Genomic DNA, 12,081 nt, shown 5'->3' on the forward strand with positions numbered 1-12,081 from the left:
CTGTGTGTGCGTGTTCCCTTAAATTAAATTATGGGGTTTTACGTGCCAAAACCACTTTCTGATTATGAGGCACGCCGTAGTGGAGGACTCCGGAAATATTGACCACCTGGGGTTCTTTAACGTGCACCTAAATCTAAGTACACGGGTGTTTTCGCATTTCGCCCCCATCGAAATGCGGCCGCCGTGGCCGGGATTCGATGAAATTCGACGAAACCGCGGAAATAGTTGCGCCGCGCGTACGAACGTCCGGCCTGCCTGAGCAGCATCAGTCTTTTTTAACGAGAAAGAACCTTTCAAGCGAGCCGGAGGTTAAAAAAGGGAAGTGCATGTGCGTAGCAGGGTTTTCCTAAAGATGCAAGCACTTTTTCGCGGCGTTGCCCTGCTAGCACAGGTACGATATCTGACGACCTTCATAGGAAGCTATATGGGCTTGTGGAGTTCTAGGGCTATTGCTCTGCTTGTACAAGCCGGATTGTAAACAAACTCTTGGCTGAACAAGCCCAAATGTAGACGTCTTCTGGTCGGTTTGTGCTACCTTTGTTTGAACCTATTTTAGATTTGATATTTTCGAGTGGACAACTTTCTCTGGTAACGAAAAGAAAGCTACGAGGCCAAAGAGTGCACAAGTGAGCGCGCGTCTGAAAAAGTCGAAATTTCACGTGAAAGGCGAAGCATCGATTGCGATAGCAAATGAGTACACAGCGATAGGAAGTACAGATGGTAGTTTTATCTGCCGTACCGACTTCCAAAAATTCGTTTACTAACTAAACTAACAAGCATGGTATCAGCGCGCACCGGCAAGCATGAACGCATCACACTCGATGACCGCGGGCATTCGCTGTCAAAACGCTGGCGTGAGGAAGCGCGACAGCAGCAGCGAGCGGAGTGACATTCGTGCTTTCTGTCGCTTGAACGCAAACTGACTGAGGCTAACACAACACGCACAAAGGTATGAGCCACCTGTAGATCGCTTTCAAGATAGGGCGCGTGCGACCGCTCGAAGTATACGCAGTTGCTATAAACGGGACTAGAACGCCGCCCCCTCCCTCCCGTGCTGCCTCCCAGCTTTTCTCCACACGAAACACGGAAGCAGCTATTTGATGTCTAAAGGATGTCTTGAATGGTTCATTCGAAAGTCTAGTAGCTATCTTGACCAAGATTTTTTGTAGCCGCGGACGCCTATAAGTACTTACGTAAGCCGTGCTAATGTTACGCTAAAAGTTGGCTAACGGAAACCTTGACAAGAACTCAAGACTTTTATTAGACATTCCCTCAAATGTTTTGTGGCAGTGGTTACAGTAACACAAGGTTTGCCCATATTTAGAATTTATTTTAAATGAGGCATGGACATGAGAAAAAAAAGTTAATGTTGTCGGATAGGGATGTGCACAGGTAGTTTTTCCAGATGTGGACCATCGGAATAATGTAGCGGAGCACGATTGGTCGACTAGGGCACTTTGCTTAAACCAAGCAATTGAATGCCGCCTGTATCAATTATTTTGTAAAGAAAACAATACCTGTATTGTATGCTGATGTCATGCCAATGTCACAAATTAAATTATGGGGTTTTACGTGCCAAAACCACGATCTGAGTATGAGGCACGCCGTAATGGGGGACTCCAGAAATCTGGACCACCTGGGGTTCTTTAACGTGCACCTAAATCTAAGCACACGGGTGTTTTCGCACTTCGCCCCCATCGAAATGCGGCCGCCGTAGCCAAGATTCGATTCCGCGACCTCGTGCTTAGCAGCCCAACACCATATCCACTAAGCAACCACGGCGGGTCATGCCAATGCGCCCCCATTGACTGAAACGAGGGTCCCACTTCTGCATGAAACGCATCGTTGTTAAGAAAATTTTGCCGTACTGGGTCTCCAGCAAACTGAAATAGTTTCCAGCAGGGAAACATTGTCAGTGATGCTGCGGTTCAGGTAGAAATGACGTTCTGCTTTCAGTTACAGGCGGCAGGATAGCATAACACCAGTATACGAAATAGAACGCTGTGCTACATTGAATTGCTAAAAATAACTGATAGTTCACACCTGAAAAACACTGCCTCTATCCGAGAATATAATTTTTTTTCGGATGTCCGCGCCTCATTTAAAAGTAAATTTAACTTACTTTATGGATGCCCCTTGTAAAGTATCGCCATATGCTTGCATAGCATCAAGCAGAAATAATGGCCAGTTCTTCGCCCATACCACCCATTAGTGAATTCCTTGCACGTCGCATGTTACCGGAACTGAAAGATAAATCAAAATACGCCGTTATTGTTTTCATGCACTGTACGATGAGCTTTTCGTGCAGTGCAGTCCATAAAACGTGATTGCAAGCTAAAATGCAGCAAGACAGCTACTTCACACCACGTGACGTAGTCAAAATTTATTACCTAATAAATTAGAAAAAATGCAGAACGTGTACTTAAGAAGAGTGACAAACAAGATGGCCATGCATGGATCTTGAAGATGATTGCCGCCGCTGCCAGAGCAGGCCCGCCTTCGTAGGAAAACACTGGCTGCCCACGAAAGCTTACTGTCACAGGCCACGCGTGAAGGCTGTTGTACACACAGGCAAGCAAAAGCTGCACGGAAAAGGAAGAAAAGCGAGCTAGCAAATGAGAACGCGCAAATTGGGACTTCAATTAGCAATATGTGCCAAGCAAGAAGTTTGGCTTGCAAGAAATATAAGCTTAAGTACTTCTATCTCTTCACTTATGGGGCTCTTAATGTATGTATGTGACGTTTAATACTGCTATAGTATATGTTTTGACATATAGTTATTAAAATGCAGAGCAGGGTCAGACAGAGTAAGCCTTCAAATAATATATGGTGTTTTGTGGCTGAATAGGCACTTATCGACTTGTCAAACAAGTCTGAGAACCTCCCGTCCAAATCAGTTTAAGACCATTATCCATTCTGCAGGTAAATAATGCACTATCTTGATCAAAAAGGTAAATAGCGTTTTGTAATGTTAAACCAAAAGCAAGTTCGTCAATTTGCACTATCTGTTGCCTTTTTTCAAGCTTAAACAAGACATAGTACAGGGTAAGCAGATAGCACACAAATGACGGGTGATAAAGTGGTATCCCAGAGCAACGCTTTTGGAGCTGGGTCAATCACATTTGTGGATATTTTCATGTGACCCTGATTCGCTTAGGGCAATAACTCATACCAGTAACGCAACACCTTGGATGATGCGTCATACGAAATTGAAAGTATCTCACGATGTGATCGAACAAGTACATTGCCCCCTATCTAAGAAGCTTTAACATGCTGGTTGCGCCAGAAAGTGCGAAGTGATTTTCATAAGTAGCAAATTCATCAGTGCATCTATAGCCTGAGGTAATTCTAAGCATCTACATTGACTAGCAATTGAGAAGCCACTACACAAAAAAGATGTATTGAAGTAATGGTCCATGTGGAATAATTGCCCACCTAGTGAAATATCGAACGTGTCAGCCTAATCAGGGAGCCAAGGCAAATAAGTTGCTCAATTCCGATAACGCCTCTAACTGTATTATTCAAATAAATGATAAAAGATAGCGCAGGAAAAATTAGAGTTATGACTAAATTGCAAAGCACCTCTGCAAACTGCTGGAACCCTCGGCATCATGCCGGTTCTACACGCACATGTGACAGCACAATCTCTATCTCAGACGCAGGCATCTCCACACATCACTGTGCGATCGCCTCACAATAAGGTTAAAAAAACAGGCTGCATAAGCTACCTGATGTGATTCATTCGACAGGCGCCAGCCAAGTGCTGAAGTGGTAGAGCCAAATTGAAATTCATTCTTGTACGGAAGCCTCGGCCCATGTTTTATCAATATTAGCGGCAAAGCATACCTTCTGCAGCACACCCAAAGATCTAAATTCAGAATCCTTGCTTATTATTATTATTATTATTATTATTATTATTATTATTATTATTATTATTTATTATTATGGTAAATTCCTGTAAAGCAACTAAATCACACAAAAAACACTTTATACTACAGAACTCAACATACACTGACTTGAATATATTTGCGCATTAGGGAAGCAAGGTGTAACGCAGACTGTTGTAGCAAATTTTTACTCATGTATGTAATACTGGTAAACGATGACAACAGAGTTAACTTGTATGTTCATGGTATTGACTACCTACAGTTTTCAAGTTTTGTAAGGTTTATGGAAACTAAGTAGTAGTACAAGTTAACTGTGCACACTGGCGCTGAGAAGCTGGGAATAATAGTGGCAGCCTATATAGCATCAGCGCAAAAAAAAAAAATGCCCGTTTGTATGCTTGTTGTGTGTGTTTGTTTGTTTGAATGCCTTTGCTATAGGAGATGTTCATAAGTTCGACTTTGCCCTGCCATCTGCTAGCTGCCTAGTTAGCTCAGATGGTAGAGCGGCCGAGCCGGAAAGGCGGTGGTCCCGGGCTCGAGTCCCGGGTCAGGACGAATTTTTCTACGCCCGGGGCTTTTCTTTAAAGGAACGCGTATGAGTTTCCTTTGTAGCAATTGCTACGATTGGGTGGACCTCTCATTTTCCCTTCATTAATAAATTACTTCTCTGCACCTTGCGAGTTTCCGCAGAACTATTACGTCAAACTCTTGCCTTAACTCATATGGGTTTTCTTTGCAGCAGTTGCTATGGTTTGGTGGATGTCTCATTTTCCCTTCATTAATAAATTACTTCTCTGCACCTTGCGGGTTGCCGCAGAACTATTACGTCACTCTTGCCTTTGCTTGGAGTTGTCGATAAGTCCGACTTCGTCCTGCTATATGCTGGCCGCCTGGTTAGCTCAGATGGTAGAGCAGCTGCCCCGAAAAGGCGATGGTCCAGGGTTCGAGTCCCGCACCAGGATGAATTTTTCTTCGAGTACGAGACTTTTGAGGAACCCATAAGGGTTTTCTTTGCAGCAATTGCTACGGTTTTGTGGATGTCTCATTTATTAATTACTTCTCCCAACCTTACTGGTTTCCGCAGAACTATTACATGAAATGTTTGTTTTCCTATGAAGTGGGGACACTACAAACTGTACAGTCAGACTCATGCGTGCACGCGCCCAACGGTGTAACCCATACAAAACCAAAAGGACGCAAAACAGGGCGAGTTCATGTCTGTCGATCTGTTTTATGAGTACCACCAGCGCGTCCTCTTCGAATGCACTCCCTTCGGTGGATTCGTGCTACATTTGTAAAGTACGAGGACCTCCTTGTCCGGTAGACCAGGCTTCAAGTACGGTGAAGGACGTTACTCCATGGACGAGAGCAACGCGTCTTACGCTGCCGTTTTATTCCAGCAAGAAGACGAACAACTTCCGTGCCACGCGCTCTCCATCGCAACACTTCGGCGTTCTTTCTATTTTGCGCCGAGCTATTTCATTGCTATTATCAACACTCGATCCCGGCCTCGATGCACCCGTAGCACGAAGTGCTACGGGTGCATTTCTAAGAAGCACAAATGTTGCATAGGTCACGTGACTACTTTGCCGTTTCCAAGCTTTAGGCGACATGCGCGCACAATTGCGTCGTTTCCAGTAATGTTCTCCAGGACAAGTGCGAGTTTTCACCACAGTCTGGGCACGGAGTCGTCGCGTACTACAACGATAATGCCTTCAGCAATGCTAGTGATGTCTGACACTGGTCTACTATGAGCGCTTCCGAGGAGTATTAAATATTCCTTGTACCAGCGATTCCAAAAGTTTTTTTTTTGCGTTTATTGACACTGTATCCACGTTTTAAGCAGCTCAGTATGGAAGCTAAGCACCGCGGCTGCAGCTTGTAAGTCAGGAAGTGCCGTCAGTCGTTTGCCGTGCAAGAAATGAGCAGGTGTCCAGACTTCTGGCTCCTCTGGGGTAGGATATGATTACATAAGCGGTCTACTGTTTATGATAGCTTCTATTTCTGTCAGGAACATGCTCATGTGATCATAATGTAGAAGTGACCTTCCTAGTGCTTTCCTCAAACTGTCTTCATCTGATCGCACCATATATATACGCTCCCCAAATCTAGCGCACCAATTAAGGAACATGGACAGCAGAAAATTTCCGCGTAATGTCATGAGCTGACAGGTAGTCGCCAACCTTCCCGAACAGTATCATATACAGCGCGAAGTTCATGAGAAGCACAAAGCATTGTCAGAGTGAATCACCGCAGGGAATCCACGACGTGCAACACAAGGCCAGAAAATCTCTAAGAAACCGTCGGCCGTTGAGCGCGAGACAAGCTCTAATCGAATCGCACGAATTGCTGCGCCAATGAACAACACGATGTAGGATTTCTACGTAGGCTCGCTTTTCAGGTGTACTGGTCCCGTAAAATCCACCCCAACAATGTCAAACGGTTTCGACATATTCACTCGATGGATGAACCTTTATTTTGAGGGAGGGGACGGCTCTAGGCCACTGTTGGGAATTAGGAGAGAAAGGAATGTGAGTTCTCCGACTGTTGGCTGAAGCAAGTTCTTCATCTCAGTCTTCGATCTTCCGCTTTATGCAGACTCAGGTGCATGTTCAGTTCCGCCGCTGTCACATGGGCTGGTCGACCCTTTCTAGACTACTCGAAACAGGCCACTTGTCTACCATATGCCGCAATGGCTTTCTGTGCTTCAGGGTTAGTTTGTATTCCAATGCCTAGAGTTCTAATGTTTCCGTGTAGTAAATGTTGAATGTTGGATCTCCCTTTCGAAAAAGCTGCACAGCTCCAAATGAGGTGTTGCAAGTCTGCTCTGCATGACTCCTGGCAATGTGTGCATCGGGTATAAGTGTTCGCAATTGTAGCTTCTCTGGGTTCGTGCCATTTCTCAAGTACGTGTGGTGTGTAAGCACAGTGGCCATAACCTTGTTAAAAAAAACCTGTTCCGTGCGAGTAAGCCCGCCCTTGTCGTCAAACACATGTACGCAGCTTCTCATAGTCTCCGTTTATTGTCTGCTTTTATTTTAGCGCGAATGTAATGCATCAGTGCTCTGCTAGGAGAGCCTTCGGACAATATCTTTAGGTATGGATTTTGGTCCGCGGGGTTTGGCGAGGAAATGGAGTATGGGGAGCTGTACGTGTGGTCAAGCCCACCCGCTTGCGCGGCAACTACGTGAGCGGCTGCGTTTCCCCCATCCGTGCCGGTGTGCCATGGTGTCCACAGGATTTCAACATTTGTCTTATTGTCCTGTATTCTCTTTAGCTTTTTTCTGGTGTCGTTGGCCACAGCATCATCTGTCGTAGGCACCGTTAATTCGGTGACAGCTTCGTACGAGTCAGTAAGAATCCGATAATTATTTCGCACACTCTGCTCTACAACATTTCCCATGTCAATGGGAATGGCTCCCCATTCCTCCCCATATAACTAAGAGCGGCGATCGAGCGCGCGTAACTCGGGATCTCTTCGTCTTCTTGCTGGAATAAACAGACGCGTAATAAAGACGCTCTAGCTGCTCTCGGCTCTTCTAGCATATTGTCCTTCACCGTACTTGAAGCCTAGGTGGTCTACCGGATAACGGTCCCGGACCTTCCGCAGTGTAAAATTAAGTCCGAGCAGGCTGTCAGCGTTTGCTGCGCGAGCATAGAAGATTAATGGCTTCCAGGCGTCGTGTGCGCGTCCTGGGTTGAAAACGAGAACACGTCCTTGACTGTTGGAGCATGAGTGTCCCCTCTTGTTGAATTTCTTTCTCTATGGTTGGAGTTCCAGTGTGAAATCATTCAGCATTGAAGCCAACTTATTACGTTGCAACCTACCAGTTCGTTTGTCTTTTGTTCGTTCACCTCGACGGTCACCGTACTTCTAACACGCCGTTTGGAATTTTATTCACTTTCAGACAAAAACATCCATAAAATTCTTAAGTTATACTTTCTGAAGGCGTTTACCAAAAGACTCTAGTTACACCAGCAGTGGGTTTTTACCGCAGACAGAATATATGCTAGTGTATTTCAGGTGCTTAGGTTGTCTACAAGTTCTATTTTCAGTCGTATCGTAGTCTAAAGACGTCTATATAGCTGTTTGTAGCCGTTTCAATACGTGCTGAAGAGGTGCTGTGTTTCGTGGGTCCCTTGCGCGCTGAAGATTGAGCCGCATCGTCGGTTCCCCTTGCACGCTTGCGCGAAATACGCCGTTGCTGCCGGGGAACAACGCCGCCCCGCCTTCCTCCCTCCCTCCCATCCCCCTACGGCCTTTCGCGCGACGGAAGACGGCGCATTTCCTCTCAGCTTTCCTCGATTGCGCACGCCAAATTGAGCAGCGATCGTCGGCTCCACTCGCGCGTTTTCACTCGCACATACAGCATACGGTGCGCGGCGAATGCGTTATCGCCCTTAGACTTTATACAGAACATCACGACGACGGGAAAAATGCTTCTGGAGTGTTCATACAATTGCTATCGCACTAAAGAGTCCCACATTTTCATCCGCGTTGTACATTAAGCAGAGGAAGAAAAAAAAGACGTTGTTTACAACAGCTAAATAAGACGAAACACGCCTTAAATAAGCTCATTTTGCAGCTTTTATTCTCTTCCGCGTCCGGCCAAACGCGAAACTGTCGCATGTGGAAGCTGCGTCGATTCATACAGAGTCTGTTCCGAGAAACCAAAAGCTATACCAAATGCTGCCAGACTGCCTGGCACGGCAACACATGTACAGAAGCTCCGCCCCCGTAGCTCTCTTTTGCCACAGAAAGCTACAAGTGGATAGTGCATTACAAAGTTCAAAAGAAACTGCAGTTTTGAAAACTGCCCAGCTTTGATAAAAAAAAACCTGCCACGTGACAGCTGGACTAGCCCAATGAAGTTAACATGTTCCCAAGGTAAAAATTGCTGCCAACAAACCTGCAGAAGCAGATGTGTGTTAACCTTTGTCAACTTTAGTCTGAAGCACAAACTTCCCTTCAGGAGGAGGATTCCATTGGAGTACGTAGACCAAGCCACTGACAGCCCAATTAAACATTATTCATCAGCAGAACGAGTCAGGAAACATTTTCTTACAGAATAAACCTTATACTTCTTGGTTGAAGGGTCAGTGCAGCACCAAAATACAGCATTTCAAGATAATTTTACTGGCAATTGCAAATCTTCAGAATGGGGAAAAAAATACCCCTGTATATCGTCTTCTCCTGGCAACCCTGGCTTGAGGTTAATAGCATTAGTATATGTTCTTTTATTCTTCAGCCATTACATGCCGAAAGGTAGCTAAGTTAATATTTTGTCATATAGAAAGTGCTGCAGTAATATGTCTGAAAACTGAAGTGTAAGCACCAACTCAAACCTACAAAAGCCATTCCAGATGCCCTTTGTTTGTCATCTCCAAGACGAAGCTAAAGCATTCAGGTCCTCAATCAATCTTAATGGAGATCAGGAAGATTCAGAGTGAGCAACAGCATGCTGAATTTTTCTCAGCCTAAACTCTTCCCTGCTCACAAGTTTAAGCTCAGTACAAGGTTGTCGAGAATAACCAGCATTTCTGCCACATGCATCAGAGCACACAAGCTGTTTTGAACAATGTTATAAGGCATAGTATCTCTCCTCTTGCACAGCATATTGTGTATTTATTCTGCAGGAGGGACTGGTCTTTATCTGTTTGTTGTAATGTTCAATGGGTCAAAGAATAAAAAAAATTAATTCATTTGATTTCGTTAGTGTCAAATATATGTACCTTGGCAAGCATTGCATATGCTAATTAATGTGCTCTATGAGATCAGCGAGCCTATTTAAATGAGCAATGACACACTTCCCCTCTCTTGCCATTGTCAGATTTTTGCTTGTTCATCTCTTCTTTGCATGTTCGGCGCTCCAGCATTGTGGTGTTCATGGTCTCAGCCTTTCACCTTTGGCTGCTTCATCCATCCTCCCTAGGACAAAACACCACCCAATACATATTGCAGGTACTGGTTACTTAGCAACGTTTAGGGCTTTGCAACATAGTACCAGCTGGTGCAACATGTCCTTACAATGCAGGATGTTGTGTGCATGACAACAATGGCAATGTTATGGCACAACAATGACAATGATTTATTTACTGTACTCATGTGAGGAGACATTAAATCCAGATCTGTTATATCCGAGGTGGGTCTTAAAGGGAAGCTGAAACGGTTTTCAATTTCCATGAATTGCTGGGATTGGGAAGAACAGACCTAATAATTTACGGTTCCGAAAATTTTTTCTGCATTTTGTTAATATAGGGGCCGGAAATCGCTTTCTAAATCACCCCCGCGGACACGCCCCCATCGCTTCCCGGAGCGCCGGGTGAGGTGGTTGCCAGAGGAGAGAACCGGCGAGAGTGACGTCATTCGCGGGGACTGAGCTGCCGGACCGGCGTGCTGGCATGCCTCTTTCCGTCCTGCGCTTTACTAAACGACGCTACGAGATCTGTCGCCGCCGCCGCTCACGTTTGTTTTCTTTTGCGATTTTCGTAAACTGTTCTTTCCTTCTGTGCTGCGTGAGTGCCTACAGCCAAGGGCGCCCAACATGCCCTCGTTGTGTGCAGCATTCGGCTGCGCAAACACAGGTGGGCGAGACGATGTGGTGTTTCACAGGTTCCCGAAGGACAAGAAGCTTGCAGCGCAGTAGGTCCGTGCGGTGAGGAGAGATAAGTTCGTGCCGCGAAATCAACTGCGCTGTGCTCGGACCATTTCCGCGACAGTGACTATCATTGGAGCTTGACAACGATGCGGGCAATCGGTATTCCAGTTAAATCGGCGCGACTGAAGCCCGGCGTTGTTCCGTCTATATTCTCCCACTACATGAAAAAAAAAACATAAGTACCAGCTAAGATTTCCAACGCGCGAGAAGGTGCACACATCGCTCTCGCTGTTGGCACATTCAACGTCGTCGTTGCCGCCATCGTTTTCCGTATCGGCTGTCGGTTCGAACATGTATGTACGGCGAAAATACAAGCTGTCCGAGACAGCGAGAACGTTCCATAATGCTTACAACTCAGCTATGAAGCCAGAACAAAACAGCGTGCTACGCTCAGAAACGGCGGCGCCGATCGGCGACTGCCTCGAATGACGTCACAGCGGCCCCGACCAATCGCGGGCAACAGCGGCGTTCGCGCGATGCCCTGAGGCGCCGGTGCACGTTTTCATGAAAAAAAAAACAGCCGCTTGCGTTTGTTCCTGCCTTTTTTGAACCAGATATTCGTGTTCAGGGGACTCAAAACTGTAGAATGCCGCAGAGAACTCATTTTTTCCGAAAAGTGTTTCAGCTTCCCTTTAATGGTGGTGACATGTCAATCACTTAGCATCTCAAAGCGCCAGCTGCAATGTGAGAATGCTGGAGGAAATTGTAGCACTCTCACATGGGGCAAGTAACTTGTTGCTTTATGATGTGGATCATGTGGTGCATGTGCCATCATCAAGCATTAGCTTCACACTCGTATCGTGCATGCATCATGACCGAACGGGTAGAGCACAATTGTGTTGTTGCACATGGGCACCATAGTTCAGTCAAATCCCAAAATCAGGCACATTCTTTTTTTTTTAGTGCCAGCTTGTGCGAGAGACCTCACAATGTGTACTCTTAAAGAGTGGAAGCACCCTAACATCATCTGGTGTAGAATGCATTATGCTAAGCTGGATGTGCCACCTGCTGTATTTTATAGAACATGTGATATCACTTTGAAATACCTGTTCACAAACAACCAGCTGCAGTTCTCATGAAAATGTAAAAATATTAGCAAAGGCAGTAGTATCACTGCTGCATAAGAATAACTTTATTACGTGGTAGCTCAGACTCTCCGAGTAATTGTTCCCTGTACAATGAAAAGCTTGCTCAGCAAAATTAGAATAAAGAAGCAAACTGTCATCACTAAACATCTGCGCTCTGTATACATTGTCTCTATTTACACTGGTGAAAATGGATTGATTGTACGAGAAGCAGTACCCATGCAGTGCATGATGGTATAAATTTCAACATTCCAGTGCTACTCGCATTTTTGGACATGTGTAACAAAACACCACATTTTTAGCTGTACAACAATGCTCGAGTTGCCTCATCACTGTGGTGAATTTGTTATAACTGAACAGCTCAAGTTCTCTTGCTGATCCATTTGATGGTAAACTATTGTAGTGTCAATACCAGCAGCAACTTATTGCTCATAATGGGGGACGTAGACA

The 12,081-nt window shown here is 45.4% G+C and overlaps 1 long non-coding RNA gene across 2 annotated transcripts in view; it reads left to right on the forward strand.

Annotated features, from left to right (window-relative positions):
• The window catches only part of LOC135899477 (uncharacterized), a 63,994-nt gene that overhangs the window by 78 nt on the left and 51,835 nt on the right, over positions 1-12,081 (forward strand). For both annotated transcript variants that reach the window (XR_010563623.1, XR_011515397.1), the window contains exon 2: positions 9,762-9,849. This is a non-coding gene — a long non-coding RNA (uncharacterized lncRNA). The remainder of the gene's footprint in view (positions 1-9,761; positions 9,850-12,081) is intronic.

The sequence above is a fragment of the Dermacentor albipictus genome, chromosome 6 (genome assembly GCF_038994185.2).
Source record: "Dermacentor albipictus isolate Rhodes 1998 colony chromosome 6, USDA_Dalb.pri_finalv2, whole genome shotgun sequence".
Lineage (NCBI taxonomy): Eukaryota > Metazoa > Arthropoda > Arachnida > Ixodida > Ixodidae > Dermacentor > Dermacentor albipictus.